Source organism: Lissotriton helveticus, chromosome 10 (assembly GCF_964261635.1).
Source record: "Lissotriton helveticus chromosome 10, aLisHel1.1, whole genome shotgun sequence".
NCBI lineage: Eukaryota > Metazoa > Chordata > Amphibia > Caudata > Salamandridae > Lissotriton > Lissotriton helveticus.
Genome location: NC_136071.1, coordinates 192060752 through 192075812, shown reverse-complemented (window position 1 = coordinate 192075812; position 15061 = coordinate 192060752).

The following is a 15061-nucleotide window of genomic DNA, read 5'->3' as shown; positions in this document are numbered from 1 at the left end:
CAGAGCACACGCTCACCTTCTGCGCCAAGGACTAAGAACTTCAGAGCGGGCACACACGTTCACCTTCTGTGCCAAGGACAGAGAACCTCAGAGCATACGCTCACCTTCTGCGCCAAGGACTGAGAACTTCAGAGCGGGCACACACGCTGAACATCGGCGCATTAATCAGCGGATGCCGAGGCACATGAGCATCGCTGGGGCGGTTTTTCACATTTAACTGAGAAATTTGGGACACGCACAGCATCGCGGTGCCGCTTTTGGACACTGTGAGGCCAAGGGACTTGACAGCAGCCACACATGCTGAACGTTGGCGCCGTCATCAGCGGATGCAGAGGCACATATCGCTGGGATGCTTTCGGGCAGTGGCTGGACAAATGGAGACACATGTTCTGCTGCAAGGTACACCCAGCATTAGCGTGTCTGCACAGATCGACAACACAGGTAAAAAACGAGGTTTTGAAATAAAATATTCTTACTTATTCGAACCATTGCAGACAATCTTTTTCATACCCAGACAACGTCGGGACGGGCCGCTAGTACCATTATAAAATGTTGGAGCACTTTATATTTCACACACATACAGAGACAATGAATCACATGTGTGTAAATCAGTGTATAGAACATGTTACATCAAAGGGCACTACAAGTGGTAGGATGCAGGTCACCCATACTGGTAGGCATTTTTAAAGAGTGCTTGGTCTGGAGAAGCACAGACGCAGGATTCAGAGCATAACAATGTGGTTAGGGTTAACTTTAATGATAAGAATGTATTCCTACCCTAACAAACCTTTTTTAGCAACATCAGGATAATGAAAGACAGGGAAGAAAACATAACTTTGTAACCTACACCATGCAGCTTGAATGCAGCTCTTTGATGGCAGTTCATTGCTCACTGTTCTAGATTACGTATGTAACTTAAGAACTGCACTGCAACAAACAAATGTCAGTGACAAAAGCAGTAACCCACTGAGATCTGCACATAAAATATTATTCTTTGATATGCATGATACACATTCTTTGCAGCAGGCATATTAACCCTCTGTGCTACCTTAGATGATTCAAAACTCCCCTCTAGCAGGATTAGTCACCAGACACTGGTGAACCACACCTGACTATAAGATAGGCCACTTTTAATTGTTGCATGAAAACTGCGGAATATACAGGGAACTTTGCAGTGCCAGCCCCCAGTAACAAAACCGCCCTCCCCCACCTTTCCAGCCTCCCAGGGAAACGCCTGATGATCGGTCCGTGGCACCGCCAGTACAGCCTTGCTTCCACTCTCCAATGGTGCCCCTCATTTTCACATAGACCCTCTCTTACGTGTATTTTATTTCTTTTATAGTGCTACTCATCCCAAGTATGTAGGGCAGGATGTACATTACATCACACACATATTATATAGAAACAATGACTCATATAAATGTGGAAGTCAATGTATAGGAAATGTTACTTAAGATAATGGGGCTACAAGGTGTAATCATTCTTTCATCTATCCTTCAGTCTTTCACCATTAATTCTGTCCTTTCATCTGTGTGCCCATCCATATCCAACCATATGCAACCATATGCAAACCTATCCATCATGTATCCTTCCATCCATCCATTCACTGATCCATCCAGCCATTTACCCTTTTACCCAAACAGCCATCCTTTCACTTACTCATCCATCCACCCAGTCAGGCATCCTTCCACCCAGTCACCTTTCAGTCAGTCATCCATCCATCCTCTCTTTCTCTCTCCAACCCCCTTTCACTTAGCCATCCATCCTTCCATCCACCCACCCATCCATCTACTCATCCACGCATTAATCCATCCATTGACCCTATCACTCATCCATCCTTTCACTCATCCATCCATCCAACTTTTCACTCCTTCACTCATCTATCCATCGTTGGGGGCGTGGCCTAACAGCCACGATGGCGGACGGCGACTGTTAGAGCTCCGGGCCCGGCCGAGAGCTAGATCCTGTTGAAGCGGAGCTGCGGGCGTTGTCCGAAGTGCAAACGGACCGGCAGCTGCGGACGGAGCTGGGCTGCTGCTCTGGGCCCGGTCCCGATAATAGCCGAGCTTCATTCCGCCCGGAAGAAGACGGGGCCTCCTAGGCGGCGTGAGTCATTGGAGCAAAGGAGTGGCGTGGAGGCGGCGCCCGGCCGGCCTGCAGCGCGGTCGGGTGAGGAGCTCAGCGACCAGCCCGGGGATCGCCGAGGACGGGCTGTGGGCCTCCCTCGGCAGCGAAAAATAAAATAATATCGGAGCTCCCCCCCACTTGGAACTCGGATTGGACCCAGTGTGTAGGAAACGGGCTGCCGGGAGAGGGAGAGATGCGCTGATCACGGCTGCCCTGAAGGGTGCTTGAGTCACCCCGTCGGCGCCATTTCTGCTGTGCGGTGGACGGCCGCGGCTTGGGACCTGGTAGCCGCGGCGGTGAGTACTGGTGTCAGCGCTTCTCACCCCGCACAAGTCCCCGATCAGACTGAGGAGGCGGGGAGCGGTAGCGCGGCGAAGGCACGCCGCGTGGATTGGGACCGCACTGGAGGACGCCAGAGAATCCCCACCGGCGCCATTTTAAATGCATAGCGGACGGACGGGGACTGGGACCCAGACGCCCCGGGGTGAGGCGGCGCTATCGGAGGGACACGGTGCAAGCCTGTTGCGGCAGAGCCTTTCTCCCACCCCCTCTTCCCCCTCCCTCCTACTGACCGCCCTGAAAGGCAGTTGGAGAATTACCCATCGCTCCGTGGTGGGTGTGCAGGAACTGCGAGGTGCACAGAGAGTGCAATGTAGGAGCCACAGGCCATGGTGGTGAGAGGGGCCCAACTGCGACGGAAGGACTCTAGAGCTCAGTGTTGAGAATAAGTTCCCTGACATCGCCGGACGTGCGGCGGGGCGGTACCCGGGGATCGCTGTGGGTCTGACTTCTACCCTCGACGGATTGTGGGGTGAGTGGGTTCCGGAGAGGGCGCCTCTGGATTGAGGAGACACCGGAGAAGAAGGTGCGGGCACCGGGCGCTCTACTCTTGGCTCGGCCTGGTGCGGGCCGCACCGCCCCCCCCTGCCCCCGCAATGCCGCGCGGCTGAACGCTCCGGGGGACAGACACCTACACTTTCCGGGACGTGGCACCTATCCTACGGGAGTGGAACCGACACTGAGACTGCACCCTGAAGTGAGGAGACCCTGGTACAAAGAGGACATGGTGCGTAGAGGCCCGAAAACTACTGAGGGACAGAGAGATCCAGATGGGCCCCACCAGCAGACTGGGGTGGGAGAGGGCGGAGGCCGTCCGGGGACTGCTGAGATGGTCCAAATGGGTGCACAACAAATGGACAAGCTTGACCTTATCCTCCAGGAAATCAGAGATTCTAGGATAGCAATGGAACAACAACTGGGGACCCTCACCACTAACTTTTCTCTTCTGAAGGCAGATCACGCCAAACTGCCGGAGAGGGTCAAGGACCAGGGACTAGCGGTTGCAGACCTTACACCAACGGTGGCGGAACACACTATCTCTATACAGGAGCTGCAGAACCAGGTCACTTCCCTGATGGATAGGGTGGAGGACGCAGAAGGTCGAAATCGCCCGAACAATATAGGGGGATTGCCCTGCTGGATAAATGCGAAGGGACGAAGGCTGAAGAGTTTATGGAAAACTGGTTCCGCGACCAGATTACAACTGAAGGACTATCCCCACACTTCTGCGTGGAACGTGCACACAGGATCCCGTCCGGTCAGCCCAGACCGGGCCGCCCACCGCGTCCTTTGATAGTCTGTATCCTAAATTATCGGGATAGGGATGTCCTTCTACAGAGAGCCAGAGAGAAGTCCACCATTCACTTCGAGAACCAGAGGGTGTCCCTCTACCCAGACTATACAAACATGGTGCAAAAACGGCGGGCGTCGTACCTGGAGGTCAAAAAGAAACTTAGGAAGGCACAGCTGAAATATGCTCTCCTTTTCGCCGCCCGCCTGAAAGTTATACATGGGTGGAAAACTAATTTCTTTGAGAGCCCCTCTGACGCTGATGAGTGACTGGAGGTAATGGGCATTGATGGCTGCCAGGACAGCTCTCAAATGGCTGCTACCGACAATTCGAAAGAAGATTCGGGCCACGCCGACCGACGGTCCCCGGGAGCCGGGAAGGAGAGGAACCCACAAAGCCCGTCCCGGGCACAACAGCAGAAGGACCGGCTAGAGGCACTGTCGATGGCCGGCAACTTTAGAGAAGATGCAGCGAAAATAACTACGGATTCGGAGGACAGCACACTACAATCAGACTCGGAGAACAGTGTGGTCCTATTCCCCAGGGTCACACCACGAGCTGCGAATGAGCTAATGGATAATTGACTGGATGGCTGAGGCATCTTAGAACTATCTCCCTCGAATGCACTTCACCGTATCCTTTTTCTTATATTGCACAGTGCTGACCCTGTAATAGTTATATGAATGTGGGGTGGGAGGTGGTCACGGGAACTAGTGACACCTGGGTAGCTCTACCAAGAACCCACCTTGTTTATAGAGGATGTATACAGGGGACACTCCCACGAGGTGCTGAGAGAGACCCATTGAGTGCCCCGCGGCAACCGTTTTGAATTATGCTTTGGTATTCTTTGTAAAATAGACTCTCTGGCTGGACTACCGTTGAGCCGACAGCGCCTGATGACAACAACACCATGACCGTGTGTGTGCTTGGCCGCCCCCCCCCCAATGGCGAATGCACAAGACTTCAGATTTTTATGTTACAATGGTTTATGTTGGGCTCAGCTGGGTTGCACCGCTGTGCCGAGTTGGTTCTGTTTTTGTTAGACACTTTGGCGTATGCATTCTCCTGGGCGCTTATCTGTTGGGATCCTTGTAAATGACTACTGACACTGATAGATCTGACAATGGATGATCATGGCTGACAAAGCTGGATCGTACAAACTTATTACTTGGAATGTGCGGGGTCTAGGAGCAGTGCAGAAACGGCACAGAGTCCACTCTTTCCTCCTCAGACAGCAGACACAAATAGCCTTCATACAAGAATCACACCTCACGACATCAGAAGTGCATAAGCTGAGAAAAAAGTGGAGGGGCACTATTTATTCCACGTCATACTATGCTTTCTCTAGAGGGGCAACTATTTGGGTTCGCCACGGGACACCTTTCGTAGAACTGGAAAGGAGGACGGACGATCAGGGCAGGTATATCCTAGTTAAGGGCACCCTAGATGGCACACTGATAATCCCGGGCAGTATATATGCCCCGAATTATGAACAGGACAAATTCCTACACAAGGTGGGGATGGCATTATCAGACTGGGCCGATATCCCCTGGGTACTCGGGGGGGACTGGAATGCCGTGTTGGATCTGGACCTAGACCCTTCAGGCGTCCTGTGCTACGAAGCTGACTGACACATTTATTGCATGGGCAGACGGCTGGGGACTGACTGCTAGCTGGCGAACACTACACCCCTCCTATAAAGAATACTCCTTTTATTCCCCGGTGCATGATTTACACACCCGCATAGACCGCTTCCTGTGTTCCCGCACTCTGGTCACGTCGGTGGGCTCCTCGGAGTATCTGGCGAAAACCTTTTTGGACCATAGGCCCCTAGCATTCACTCTCCACTGGGGCAGAGTGCCGACCCCGGTATCAACCTGGAGACTTAACCCACATCTCCTCGAGGACGGACCATTTCGGGCGACCCTGTCGGATGCCCTAACACACTACTTGGATGACAATTGGGATTCCGCTACCTCTAATCTGGTGGTGTGGGATGCAATGAAAGTAGTAGTATGGGGGGTAGCGATAGGTCAATTAGTGGGGGCCAGACAAGAAATTCACAAGAAATTGTGCGAGGTGGAGGAACGACTAAAGGGGCTTGAGCGAGAGGCAAGCGTAGATCCGGCAAAAAAAAAGGAATTACAAGAAGTATACATTGATCACGCAGAAACGTTAGAGTCCTTGCGAAACGTAGATTTTAAGGCATACCTGCGGAGACAACACACTGAAGCTGACCGTTCCGGTGCTCTTCTGGCCCGTTTGGTGCGGGATAGACCGGACCCACCGACAATTACACAAATACATAACCCGATGGGTGCCCTAGTACACACTCAATCCGACATTAACCTGGCATTTCACGACCACCTGAAGGCACTTTATGCTCCTATAGGCTTAGAAGACTCTACGCAGATAGCTGAGTTTATGCGGGATCTCCCCTTCCCATCCTTAGCAGCAGACACTAAGCATGGGCGGATTTTGCGAATTGGCAATCCGCGAACTTGCGTATTTACGGATTCGCAATCCGCAAAATCCGCGAACTCTCGCATATTTGCAGATTTTTTATTTTTTTGTGTTTGCAAGGGTTTCTGCCAGTTCGCGAGGGTTGTGTACCAGTTCGCAATTGCGAACTTACTTGTCGGCTCGCAACGGCCGCGACTATGTTGTTTCTACGTCTGGTTCATCATCACAGGTTCACAGCACCCTCTCTTTCACCACTGCCACCCTCTGGTACACCCATGCCACCCTCTGGTACATCACTGCCACCCTCTGGTTGGTTTATCACTGTAGATTATGGGGGTGAAAAAAGCAAGCACACCTGCCCTGCTTCAACTGACATGAATTAATTTGGGGTTGATTAATGTGTCACTGAATTTAAACTTCCAGTCTGGCTGGCACCTGCTTCCTTATCTGTAATTTGCTTTCTGTTGCAGTGCAATGTTTTTTCACAGGACCTTTGTGGCCTACTTGTAGCTATTCTTTGAGCCTGCTGTGAGGGTCAGAGCAGGGTCATAGAATAGTTGCAAGTAGGCAACTGAACTCTGAAGGGGCCCCTCAGGAAGCACTACAGGGAATGGTTACTAATGATAAGATTGAACTTTTGCACCTGCTGAGTGCTTTCAGTTTTGCAAAAATCCTAATATCCAGCAGCATCCACAAAAAGTAATCCTTCCAGGTCAAGATCCAAATCAAAGTGACCAGCACATGAAGAAAGCACTGGGAGGAGCCTGCTGGACAGGAACAGGAAGTTGGAGACTGTGGGGCACTTCCTTCCTCCCACCCCCCCCCCCAAAAAATGGACTCCTTGCAAAGAAAAAGTGCAGGCAAATGTCAACCTGAGGAGTTATTCTGATAAAAATCATAATTTTCAAGGTTTATGCTGCCTGCTGGTGGATTTCTTGTGCGAAATTGCAAATTTTGCAATCTCGCAATTGCGAGATTGTCGCTGCCCGCCGCATCTACTTGTTCGCAAGTGTTTACTCCCGCGAAATTGTATAGTATTCTAGTTGGCAAGTGCGACCAAGCAAAAAATCCGCTTCGCACGGATTTTACGAATTTTCGGCAAGTTCGCGAGAGTTCGCGGATTGCGAATTTGCCGAAAATCCGCAAAATCCGCGAGCGGAACGGATTTTACGCTCATGCTTAGCAGACACACAAAAGGCGATTGAGGGGCCTATCACACAACATGAGATACGCGCTGCGATTAAACACTTAAACAGAAATAAGACGCCGGGCATGGATGGGCTCCCGGTGGAGTTTTACTCGGCCTATGCTGAGATTCTGGTACCGGTCCTGGAAAAGATCTACAGGACAGCGTTTGAGGAGGGACACCTGCTGAAGTCAACCATGCAAGCCCTGGTAATCTCCATACCTAAGCCGGACAGGGATGTCCTAGAACTGGCAAAGTATGGACCTCTATCCATGCTGTCTACAGAATATAAAATATTGAGCAAAGCTATTGCCCTGCGGATTCAACCCCACCTGCCCGCTCTTATACACCGGGACCAGTGTGGATTCCTCCCTGGGCGTAATACTTCCCTGAATACGAGACGCCTGCACGCACTGATGGCTGCATCGCCAAAAGAACTGGACCGAGTGGGGTGCATTGCACTGGACCTAAAGTATGGCGTTTGACTCCTTTTCCTGGCTCTTTATGTTCGAAGCTTTGAAACACTTTGGCTTCCCTGCTTCTTTATTGCAATGGATTCGGTTGCTGTACACCGATCCCGCCGCCCGAGCAAGAACGGGGCGATATGTTTCGGCGGAATACTCAGTGCATAGGGGTACCCGGCAGGGTTGCCCCCTATCCCCAATGCTGTTTGTTTTGGCGCTTGAGCCACTGGCCATTGCCCTCCGTATGCACACCAAACAGTTGGGCATTCCAGTGGCGGGGACGTCCCACCTAATTTCGGTATATGCGGATGACATGTTGCTTTACCTCCGGGATCTGGAAGCGGACCATACACTAGTGTACGACACATTCCGCAGGTTCGGAATAGTGTCGGGATTGGCCATAAACCCAGATAAATCGTCGGCTTTTATTTCTGGGACGCACCTAACCCCCCTTCCATACCCTTCGGGGCCTATCAGATCCCGGTGGCACAATCCACCTTTAGATACCTGGGGATTTGAATATATAGGACAACGGAGGACTAGATTGACGGAAATATCTCTAAGGCCATTACTGGTCTCCGCAGCAGCATTGGGTTCTGGACCTCATTACCCCTGTCCGTCATGGGTCGCATTGCGATAGCCAAGATAGTCATGCTCCCTCGCCTATTGTATTTTTTCGTTAACCTGCCAGTATGTCTCCCACAACAGGTATTTAACACGATAAACACTCTGCTGATTACTCTCATATGGGGAAGGGCAGAAGGCGGATAAGTCTACGCAAACTCCAGCTTGGCGCCAGACTGGGCGGCCTAGGAGTCCCAGACTTCCGAGGTTACTATTACGCCAGCCAGCTCCAGTGGTTGTCATTCCGGTTGGCAGGAAGGAACCTCCACGAGATTGGACTCACGACGGACCGATCAGATCGGGGAGAACTACATAGTTTACTGCTGCCAAAAAGTAAGATACCACAGACATGTCACCCATTGCTTCGCACGGCCCTCAATTGCTGGAAGAAGGCACTAGCGTACACTGCGTCAGTAACACCCTATGAGGGGAATATCCCCTTATTGGGCATCCCAACTCCACAGGGGAGACTCACAAGGCAGACGGTACTCGAACACCCTAAAAGAGTCTCACGAATGTGAAATTTAAATTTATTCAGACCATGGTTCTTCATAGGGCGTATCTAACCCCGGAGAGGATCCACCGGATGTTTCCAGACTCTCCCCACTGTTGCCCTCGGTGTAGAGCGGACGAGGCGGGCCTCCTCCACATGCTTTGGACATGCCCACAACTGAGGAGATATTGGGAGGAGGTATGCCAGACACAAAGAGAGGTTACACACGTGCGGATACAGGAGATTGCCTTTTATTACCTAGTGGGAGCCCACCACCGCCCTAAAACACTGAAAGCCAAACTGAGATTTATAGATCAAGCGCTTCTCTTGGCTATCAGAGTGATCAAAATGAGGTGGAAATCCCTCAGAGCGCCTAGTGCGGAGACATGGAGGAGGGATGTAGAAAAATGGGGCCAGATAGAGAGCGTCACCCTTAAGAGAGAGGAGGACACTGGGAGACGGAAAAATCCCATGGCCATGGATTGGGAGGTCATGCTACTGGTTAGATAGACGGGACCCGGCACCATCCCAGGAAGATAGACCACAGGATACACACTAAGTAGAGAGGTCTGGGGACAGATCATACCAATGCCAGATTTGGAGTTTATTTCAGGATGAACACAGTAATATAGTAGTCGGTACTGTTGACCGGAGAATCGTACCAATGAGAGACCCTTGCGCCCAGGAGAAAGTAGGGCTGGGGGCGGGATAGTTGGGGTGGGAGTGGGAGGGGATGGGCCTTCTTCTTCAGACATATGTATGAATATAGACGTTCTGTATCAACCTTCCCGTAGATAGATGTGTGCTGTCACACGCCGAGGGGCCATATTGAAGGTATAAAAGTCACATAGATTTGTAACTGCTGAGGGGAATTACCACAGTGTTACCTATTGTTGGGGTGAAAATAGAAAACCATGAATGTTAAATATATGACGATTATAGGTATGTTCTGCCTTGTATGTACATTCATGAATAAAGAATTTATAAAAAAAATCTATCCATCCTTTTGTCCATCTACCCTCCCTTTCACTCACTCATCCATCCTTATATCCACCCTTTCACTCATCCATCCATTCATTCACCCTTTCACTTATCAAATCATCAATCCATCAATCATTTCACTTATCCATCCACCCATTCACTCGCCCATCATCCACCCTTTCACTCATCCATCCATCCTTTCACTCATCCATCCACCTTTTTACCCATCCATCTACCCTTCTACCCATATCCATCTATTTACCTCTTCCCTCATCCATCCTTCCACTCACTCATCCATTCATCCTTTCTCTCAATATCCATCCAGTCACCCGTTCCCTCATCCATTCATCCATTCCCCCTTTAACTAATCCATCCAGCATTCCACCCATCCCTTCACTCACTCACTCATCCACCTTTTGACATTAATTATGATCTGAGCCTTTGTCTGCAGAGTTGCGGACAGAAAAGACCCATCAAGAACTCCACCCTCGCTGTAGTTCCTAAAGCAAGGGGTGAGGCGGGGAGGGTTCGCTATGACCCTGCACATAAGCAATCTAAAAAACTGGAAGTCATGAGTCATGCATAATGCAAAGTGCCACCTGGTGTGAGTGTGACATAGTGTTGTTTTCAGGGCTTTAAGTCAGATGAAAAAACTGGAGGGTCTCTCCACAGGGGGTGTTTGATGAAATAAGGGTGTGACTTAAAACACCTAAGCTAAAAATCTGTGCTTAGCATAGTGTGCCTCCGAATGATATTTTGCTGTAATACAACAAGTAACCTTACACCTACAACAAGCCAGAACCATTGGCTTTGTCAATGATTGTTAGTTGCCCAAAATTAAAAAGCAGCACCCATGGTTTCGTTGAATATAATATTGAAAATGCGTCAGTTCTAAAATGATGAGACTGTGAAAGAACTATAATACCTACTTTTTAACCTGACGGCATTCTGTTCATGAACTGGATTCTCATGTAGTAGCATCGGCGTTTTTGTACATTTCTTTCATCTGACAGATGACAGAATGCCCTGCCCTAGACAGAGGCAGTAGGAGACCACCACATGCCATAACAGCCCTAGCTGGCCCATTGTTATTTAGTATGTGACAATCATCAGCCGCACAACGGGCGGGCTGCGGCTTCTCTTGTGCTCAGAGGATGAGTGCAGGTCGGCCCCATCAGGGAGGTGAGGCTTCTCACAGAGGAACAGTACTGCTCCCCGTAATGCCCCAAATTACGAGAAACGACGTCTGTCAAAAGAGATCATCATGGACAATGGACGTGAGATCCAGATCACAGACGGTCTGTGAAATTTACAGACGGTTGGTCACCCTATATACTTTGCTGGGGAGCCCCCCCAAGTTGCATTACGCCTCTGAGCGAATGCCAAGTCTGCTTAGTCTTAAACCCAGTCCATGTGTCCTTAATCCACTTCCAGACACTCCCTGCCCCTTCATGACGCTCTTGCAGGTTCCCGCTTTGTCCGTCTTTCTCTTCCTACTCTTTCCCCTTTGTGTGTTTTTCCCTTTCTTGAACTAACTAGCAAAAGATGATATGAGGAAAAATAAGTGGCGGTCCCAAAAAATGCATGCGGGTGGCAATAAACATCGGATCAAATCAAGCACTGGAGAGGACAGAACCTGTGTAAAAAAGTGAATGCTTGCTGTGATTGGTAGGGAATGAACAGGGAATGGAAACCAAAACCGAAACAGAGGAACAGCCATTGGCATCCCTACCAACTCCATAAAGTAAATGAAACCAGGCCCTCTGCGTGGAAAGAAGCACCTGGTGATGGCAACATCAAGGAAGGCATGGGATGGCAGCTGGAGAGGAAGGCGGTGGCGGAACAGCATCAAAATAGGGATCAATAACTAGGGCCAGACTAGGGAACCAAGGGCAGGTGTGGCAATAATGTCCCCCCCCCCTTGCTCTACTGCTCTCTTTCAGTCCGTCCTTTCCTTCTCCCATCTCTCTCTTCTCCATCTCTGATCGCTCGTTCTCTCTCCCTCCATCTCCACTCTTTCGCTCTCTGCTGTGAAGCCTCCCTGTCCTGCTCCAATAAATGTCCGATATCTGCGGGGAAGTGAGAGAGGCACCAGGAGCGGCCCCGGCGTCTCAAAATCAGCCTTCAATGGCTCCTGCCTACTGGTGAAGCCCGCTGAATGAAAGGACTGTCCGGCCCTGGCTATATCTGTTTCAGTAAGAATCTAATAGCTGCAAGATTTACATTAGATACATCACATAAATCTCCACAAAATGCCTTGGAAGGATGGCAGCTAATGTTAGGTGCCTGAAAGGCCACAGCCCCAGTTCAGGTCCAGGTAGTTGTATTGTCCTGGCTGGGAATCGAGGATCATTCTGGCATGACTGCATCTGAGGCCTTGCAAAGTGTGTCATCTTGGATTAAGTTTCAGTGATGGTGTCTTCTGGTGGCCTGCTTTGATCAATACTGCCACTTGTAGTGTGTGCAGCTACTTGGAAGGGAAAGTGGGGAGCATGGCAGCCCCCCCAGTATTGTCTGACCCACCAAGCTTTATACTGACATCTACGCTGTAAACTATCTCTTGGGCCTACTGCTTTCTGTAAATCTGAACTTTGACCTGTCACTTGCAGCTATGTGCTGTCCACAGCACTCTACAGTGCCCACATACTGCTCTTGCACATGTAGCCACAATGTTAATGGGCATTGCCCGCTCGGATAGTTAATGTTTTTTAGGGGCTGTTTTGATTTGCAAATATACTACCTGCAATAGCAAAAAACAGCCAACTGAAGTGAAATGAGTTTGTGTAGTTGTGTTCAACAAGTCCACAGCAAGCATGGGTAGAAATGTATCATTTATTTGGAATGTGTGTGTGCATTCGGAGGGCTCTGACGCAATCACACATATGGTGGGACAGCTCTGCTACGCTCTAGAATCTCACTATGATCCACTGTGCATGAGATCCAGATGGCATCTAAATCTACAGAACAAATCAGGCTTTTGTGGAAGCGAGTAGGGCCATCAAAAGGGGACTTCTGCCCAAGGCCCCTTTTCTCATTTATTTATATATTTTAACACAAGTCACCACTGTGTATTAATGAAGTGGCAGCTAACATTGCCATCACAGTGGAAGGACCATGATGCTGGATTTGCATTATTTTCACTTATTTTCTCCTAATTGTTTTAACTTATTAAAAGGACAGCATCCCGTGAGGGGCCCCGCTGAAGTTGTTGATCCGGGCCTCACAACAATATCTGAGAGGCATGACAAGTAGACATCTTGGCCATTGATGATGTTCTTGATGGCAGTTGCTTCAGGTTTTCAAGTATATTAGGGTTCTATACAATTTTTTTGTGCAGTAATACTCCACTATAGGTCAGGTGTTGAACAATAAGCTCTAGCAGAGGAAAAATGTCATTGAAATGTGATCAATGCCTGTAAGACGTCAACCTATCGCACATGCTAGTAACCTACCCAGTTATTGAACAATACTAGAAGCCAATTTTTTTTTAACAGAATTGCATCACAGAGATCTTATGAGATGCAGGAATTCCCTTTCACTGTAATTTTCGTGTTTAGGCCTTAGGCAGTAACTGAGAAACATGTATTATTTACCTTCGGAGGGCTCTGGCGCATCACACATATGGGGAGATAGCTCTGCTACGCTCCAGGATCTCACTATGATCCACTGTGCCATGAGATGCAGATGGCATCTAAATCTACAGAACAAATCAAGCTTTTGTGGAAGCGAGCAGGGCCATCAAAAGGGGACTTCTGCCCAAGGCCCCTTTTCTCAGGGCCCCGAGGTCGTGCATCAACATTTATTTATATATTTTAACACAAGTCACCACTGTGTATTAATGAAGTGGCAGCTAACATTGCCATCACAGTAGAAGGACCATGATGCTGGATTTGCATTATTTTCCCTTATTTTCTCTTAATTGTTTTAGCTTATTAAAAGGACAGCATCCCGTGAGGGGCCCCGCTGAAGTTGTTGATCCGGGCCTCGCAAAAATATCTGAGAGGCACGGCAAGCAGGCATCTTGGCCACTGATGATGTTCTTGATGGCAGTTGCTTCAGGTTTTCAAGTATATTAGGGTTCTATACAATTTTTTGGTGCCCCAATTTTTCATTGATTTATTGGTGCGCTCTTGAATTGTCCCAAAGCTCCGATTTATTCTGGTGCTGATGTTGTAAGTATGTTCAACAAGTAAGCCTGGATTTCAGGATTCTGCTCAACGTTTATGGCTTGTGTTCTAATAATACAAATAGAACTGTTTGTCAATGCAGTAGGGATTGGGATTCTGTATCAAGTGCTTGTATAATTTTTCCATCCTAAGCAGCCATTTAGGCGCTACAGTATGCTAACGTGAGTGTGCAGTAATACTCCACTATAGGTCAGGTGTTGAACAATAAGCTCTAGCAGAGGAAAAATGTCATTGAAATGTGATCAATGCCTGTAAGACGTCAACCTATCGCACATGCTAGTAACCAACCCAGTTATTGAACAATACTAGAAGCCAATTTTTTTAAACAGAATTGCATCACAGAGATCTTAGGAGATGCAGGAATTCCCTTTCACTGTCATTTTCGTGTTTAGGCCTTAGGCAGTAACTGAGAAACATGTATTATTTACCTTCTCTGCTGCAACTCTTCAAATACATTTAACTTAAAATATGTCATATTACATGACTAAAAGGTTATTGTAATACGATTTGCACGGGCCTGCCAAATACGTCGATTGACAGACAGGAGACAATCCAAAATCAAGCTGCAGCTGTGTATCTGAATCTGTATGCATTTGGAAACAAAACCAGGCTTTAAAAATTCGCCAAAGGCTCAAAACAAAACTGGTCTTGAAAGCACACCACTGGCTCAGAACGAAAACTGGTTTTGCAAGCACACCATTGGTTCCCAGTTGATGCCAGGATTAATTTCAAGATACTCTGCATCCTCCTCAAAGCCTACTCGAATAAAGACATAATATTACCAAAAGTTCCCCCCAACTAGAAGCCCCCAGTGAGTATTCCCCCGTGCATGGCACGACACCCATTTAATAATCAGAAACACGAAGGGTCAGAAACTTTAGAACACCCTTGACATTGACCAGAATT